We start from the raw sequence: 6,648 nt of genomic DNA, 5'->3' as shown, positions 1-6,648 counted from the left end.
TAAATTTACTTACTGATCCATATAAAAATCATCCCAAAACTTGTTTCCTACATTTCTGGGCTGATTGGAAGAGAATAAGATGTAAAGATCCATCGAACCTGTTCTTGGTGTCCTGGGTTTTGGAGTAGAGAAAACAAAGAAGAGGAGTTTACCTGTACTCACAAATAGATGTGGTCATGGTGGAATTTAAGGACTCAAGCTAAGCGGTATTGCCTTACATTGCATTCTCTTCATTACCATCATTAGAGTAAAACAATAATACATATGATCACATAACGTCCTTCCACTTTTTATCATATCTTACACCATTTGTATCATCATGTCTTCAACATCTTCATCGTTATCCCACTAACACAAGTCTCTCTATATGTCTTATTAACTTGTCATTGCAACATTATCCTTCATCTCACTCTTTCTTATCATTGCTTTCACATCATTAATCTATTGATAACATGCAAAAAAACTTTAAAAAATCATGCATATTACATATATTTTAGGGTCATATTTTCCATATTTGCATGTCTTGATGAGTAAAATAAATTAAAATAGTCTTTAGTGTAATTTTATCAATTTACGATATTTTTTTAGTATTTTTCAAATTTTTCTGACATTATATGCATGTCAAAACCAATTATATGAGCTAAATAATATTTTTTCAATTTTAAAAGGCATTTATTAATTTTTCCAATATTTTTCTCAAAATTTCCAACAACTAATTCACCCCTAAAATATTTTTTAAGGCAGAAATAACATTTTTAGAGTAAAAGGCGAGTCTATGTGTCAGTTTGTGTGTGTCATGGTAGAGTTTGTAATGGCACGCCACTGACAAACACTAAATGTGGCATGAAATTGTACATATTTTAAGGCCATTTTGGGATAATTTTATTTAAATTATCTTTATATTTATATAAATTTCATCTCATGCATTAAATGTAGCATTTGGTTACAACAGTACATTTTAATGTATTTTTTGTGCGTAAACTACATCTTTAACTATTTTCATGCAAAATGAGCTTTAAAATTATTAATGTGTTGAGCAGAAGCGATGGCGGTGCGAAGTCATATCACTTTCTGAAATAAATAAATGATTTTTAACTCTTAGTTTTTTTTTCTATCTTCCTGGTCCGGGGAATTGAGTGCTAAAAAAAGGGGTTAAAAAAGGGGGTTAAGAGTATCTAAGTGCTAGCAATAGAGCACTCAAGCCAGACATAGGCGTGCGAGTGCAGGAGTGCTCAAACCCATTGGCAGCTGGCGAGTCCTGTGCGCAAACGCAAGGAGGATCAAGATCCCACCAAGCCCAGAAGGAGCCTATAAGAGAGTCCATAGAGGCATACAGTTGTCAAGCTTGTGCACGCACGTGGAAGAGGCAAGTATTTATTCAATCAATATTGATGCCAACTAAACATTTATATAGCAGCACTATTTTCTAAAATTTTTGATGTGGGATAATCACTAATATGTTTTCTTTCAGCTCTGTGCCGGGCTGAGCAAACAAGTGAAATGATGGATTGCAGCCTGGTGGGCCAAAACCTTAAGAAATTATAATTGAACTTCGAGCTGACTTGGCCCCAACCCTGTATCATATCAGGTTGTTTTAAGTGAACAGATATGATCTTGGCCGTCCAATCTTAAAAGAAAGATCAAACAACGGGACTCTTCTCATATGGAGTGTTCCCGCTGGACTGGACACATGTTAGCTATAGGAAGTATGGTTACGAAAGTCACTTCGGTTTGCTGGCTCAACTCCTCGCTTTAAGTTAGCGGACTTACAGGTCAGGTCGGGGCTCCACGCTCTTTCTTTCTGTGTGGGACGATTGGGGGAAATGTGTCGAGGTGGCGAAGAACAACAAAACAACTCCTTTAGTGATTAGCATCACATCTATGAAAAAGTGCATTTGACCGATGGATAAGAAAACTGAGATGACTTTTGCTCTCGACAGACGATGTAGACTCTATCAAATGCATATAGATTTTTTATTATGGATCCAACATTTCTATCTATCTTGTCTCCAAAATAGATAGAATGATCAAGAACTATTGAACAAAATCTCTTTCAATTGATTTAAATGTTCATCTCGTTTATGTTAATTTCCGCCAAGCCATAATAAGAAACAAGCTGGTGAAATACTTGGATGAGCTAATATCTCCAATGCCCAACAATTCTTATTCACAGGAAACTCAAAGATTCGATTTATTTTTCGTAGAGCCGGTGCTGGTGCTGCCTGCGCACCTATCCTGGTTTGGGGTTTATATGTTTGGAACATACAGCTTTTGGTGACGCCTTGAATCAACATTTTTGTTGTGACATGCTATGTTTTCTCCCCCATTTCTAGTAGGTTGATGGATCGCACATTCCTTATTTCCTTTATAACCTCTTTGTCCATAACTCAAAATAGGTGACCTAATGGCCGCCTGCCAACTAGACATACCAATAGTCACCAGATTCATATGAGCAACTGGGGAGTAGGCAATGATATTCTTAAGATCACTCTATCTTGAAGTGGTCAAAGTAGTATATATTATAGCAATCGCGCTTGGAGTATAAATGGAAGGAGTGGAATGAAGTGTCGCTTCAGGAAACAAGGGGATTGAAAATCTTAAAAACCCGTGGGTTCCTAATTTTCAAGGAATTCTACCAAGATGACAGATCCAGCCATAGGCGCCTCTACATGGGCTTCGAGTAACCAAATATGAACTGGTACCATAGGCACTTTGACGTCAAAAGAGGCAAAAGAAGCAATCCATAAAAAAATTTGGTGCTGCTCACTAAGATTTGTGAATAAGATTTGTGGTTAAACTATGTGGTTAATAAGATTTGTGAATCGGTGGTTCCTGTTTGAAAAAGAATCAACATAATAGCTAATAGCATAAAAACGGATCCAAGTGAAGTGTATAGGAAAAACTGGTATGTTTCCTTGATATTTCTTTGTCTCGAACCCCATACCCCTATACTAATAGTACAGGGGTGGCCCCAAAGCAGAATTGACCTGATCGGTGGTAGTTTTTATAAGCTCCACTGGATAGCCACTCCCTTCTCAGAGAGTTGTACATGATACTTTCGCATCATACGGCTCCATCTTGAATTGAAGTCATCAGCCCTTGTCATTAGACCACTATCTTTGCATGTATTTTACCTAAATTAAAGCTGAACCTTTGTTTCATTTATCATTCGTAGATTCGCACCCACTCGTAAACTCACGCCTTGCTTGACTCTAAAATCTTTTGCTTTTGGGGGTGGTGATGAACAAGGCTGCTTGCATTGCGAGAGATGCCCCCCCATAGGGCCCGGCCTGCTTTCCACCCAAAAGAACTGTTCACTAGTTAGTCATACTAGTGGTAGGGGGCCTGACCGTAACCCTGTCTTTTGAACTTCTTTCAAATCAAGAAAATGGGCAACTTGGCTCTGAAATAAAGATTGAGTGCGGCCTGTGGATAAAGAAGCATATGTCACGCACAGTCGGGTTGCTCATGCAGCAGATCTCTCTTTTTATATATAGTATAGATAGACTAGATAGGGAGATCTGTGAAAGTTGCAAGTGCCTTATGTTAGCCCCCCAATCGCACTTAATGCTACTACTACTGGTGAGTGGAATTGGTTTGATCTTTTTGGTTGTACGCAACACTTGTACAAAGATGCATGCATTATGCTAACACACCTTTTCTTATCTTAAGTTATTGCATTATTCTTCTGATTTTTTATAATAAAAAAAATAATTCTTCTGACATTAAAAGAAGAACCTGCCCGCATTTTGGGGGGCCACCCAGCTGCTGTCAACAGTCTGTCTTCGGAATAATTGAACAGCTCCCCTCTGTTTGTTTTAGCAACTTATTCTATGGTCTCCTCTCCAAAACCAGCGACAATGGAGGAACCAACCTACCTGTTGTGGTGGGGCGGCTTTTCTGTTTCAGAATAAGACTCGGACGATTATCCCTACCATTGGTAGCTTTCGAGTTTACATCCATCGCTGGTCAGGTACAGTTTGTCCTAAAGTCAAACCTTGTAGTTGTAACCCGAGTTCGCCCAAGTGTGTCCACACCCCTTTTACTTGACGAGGATTCCATTCTCGCAAATAAAAAACCCCCTACACACAGCTAGGAGCACCCCTTCCTGCATATCCATACAAGATCCGAGTCGGCAAGTCGAGGTCTTACGAGGTACCCACTACTCGGAGTACCCTCCCACCAAAAAGATGTGTCGTTTGGTGGTTTGATCAGAAATGATATGTTTACACGCAAGACTACCCCTCTTCCCAAAAGCTTCGTGGGGATCGTGGGAACTACTAGCCTTACCAATAACGGGGGACCACCCGTAGGGGGTTTATTGCACAAGGCCCCTACATAAGAAATGAAGTTAGTCATGTGAATAGAAGATGCTCAGCTTCGCACAACATAGGGATTTTCATGCTTTCGGGAAGAACATAGAATAGTAGAGAAACCAGCATGCAGGACATGGTGATCATTAGAAATTCATGAGTTAGAAATGTTGTAATATACTATTTCCCATAACTTCTCATACTAGACCAACCCACTGAAATGCAAATAGGGATCAGAAATGTGGTCAATATCACGAAGAATATGAAATACCATCTGTACCCAAAAATAAATGGATGTTTTCATAAGGAAGCCATCGAAGGCTTTCTACAAATTGAGATTTGGCCATAGAAGGATTGAATTGTATCCGAGGAACAGGGGCATACAAAAAAGTAATAATAGAGGCACAAAGGCCAATCAATCATATCGGTCATATTCTTGAATTTGGAATGAAAAGAGAGTAATTCTTCCTAGAATGGGACCACTTATATTGGAATAGTATTCACAGAAATGTTCTAACATAGAGTATAATCAAAGATTGAAGCGATTAGTTGACAACAATCAAAAGATGGACGCCAAATTCCTATACAATAGGGGTCTATCAGTGCAAGTCAGTTGAACACCGTGATTGACGAGTGGGTAGGTGGGTTAGGTGTACCTCTCACCTAGTGGGAACTCATGAGGCTAGTCCCCGCTGAATGAATAAGTAATGGGGCCCTTTTCCTGTCGCTCGTAAACTCGTGCCTTTATTTTTATTCTGGTATTAGATTAGTTTATGCAGAGAATCTTTCTAAAGAATCTATCTAACCTTCATAACATGCATCTTCATTTTCATCTCTCCGAAAGTTGCGCCTCACTCCATCGCTTTTGCTCTTGAAGTCGCGCCTTTGACTTCATTTCTTTCAGAATGTGATTCATCACTCGTAAACTTCCACCCACTTGAAAACTCGCGCCTTGCATTTACTTCATAACATCATTGACTTATTTTGCTCGTTGCTTCTTTGCTCCTAGATTCGTGCCTTCGGAACCTTTTTCAGGTTGCTTTGGCCTATTCAACTAGGTGGGGAATTGGTCATACCTGAAATTCATCGAGGGGCGAGTTTACGAGTGGGAGAAGGTGGATCTTACGTGTGATACATATGCTCCAACAATCCACACGCCAGTGCTATCTGAACACACATGATGGGCCATCTGAACAGAGAATCAGAACGCGAGGTGCTGACAGGGTGGCTGACGGGGTCACTAACGCTGGAAGTTGACGTGGAGAAGGGATGCATCAAACTAAAAGGAGTGACCGCAGTGATTTAATCGACGTTATAAACCTCTCATGTACGAGATCTAACAGCCAAAAGGAAGATATGTCATCTGCGCCCGTGATCATCATCCTCCTCCAGCCGAATATCGGTTTCCGACTGAGGGGGTTCACCATAGGTTATCAGACTGCCTTTAAGAACCCCCCATGGCTAGTCCATGTGATCGACAACCAGGGGAAGTCCTTGTGATTTAAAATGAACTCAGAAGACCTGATTCGACCATCCTCACTGCAGAAATCAGGGGGATGGGGAGGACCCTTGAAGGGGACCTGGGAGCTGGAAGAGGGGTTGTGACACGCCTCTAATTACTTGAAGGCCTTTCAGGAAAATCTAGGACTCAAAGCATCGTAAAATCGCACCAGCATGGAGCAGAAGAGCAAGCAACTAACACCCAAGTTAGGGAGACGACAGATGGCACCTCCATTGATGCTTTTCAAATCACGATGTTTTGTGAGTTCGCAATTCCTTTGATCATTCCCCTAATAGTGACATCTTCATTATTCGATCAAAGATCACCATCGATTGATGTAGGAAGCAACATTCTCATCGATTTTGGATTGCATGTTCGTTGAAGCATTTTCACAAATATGTTTCAGGCACCTATAATTTTCTCCAATTTTCAAATTTTTCTTGCTTTTATCTAATAAAAAATATAAATATAAATACTTATCAAATATTATACATATATAAGCCACAATCTGTCAGTATGATCTACCAACTATTTATATAATTCACTCTTAATAATGTTCTTAATCCTCTTATCTCTTCTAAATCTCTCTATCTATTTAGTTAACTAAACTATTTTAAATATCATAAATTTCTAATTACTACATTCTCTTATAAATCAGATAATCCCTTCTTCTCCTTACTTATCATAATTCTATTAAATTTATTATTCATTCTGCTTTTTAAAAACCTCGTACTAAAATAAATACTCCTGCTAAGTAACTTCTTACATCTTATCAAAATCAAATCGTATTCACTATCTAACTAAATCTTAATATCCATCATTATTATATCGATC

General features: G+C 39.0%; 1 pseudogene; it reads right to left on the bottom strand.

Annotated features, from left to right (window-relative positions):
- Positions 1-2,135: 2,135 nt before the first annotated feature.
- Positions 2,136-3,963, bottom strand: LOC144716417 (uncharacterized; annotated as a pseudogene).
- Positions 3,964-6,648: the final 2,685 nt, after the last annotated feature.

This window comes from Wolffia australiana, chromosome 2 (genome assembly GCF_029677425.1).
Source record: "Wolffia australiana isolate 7733 chromosome 2, ASM2967742v1".
NCBI lineage: Eukaryota > Viridiplantae > Streptophyta > Magnoliopsida > Alismatales > Araceae > Wolffia > Wolffia australiana.
The sequence above is the reverse complement of the archived record's forward strand: the minus strand, read 5'-3'. Positions and strand labels throughout refer to the sequence as shown.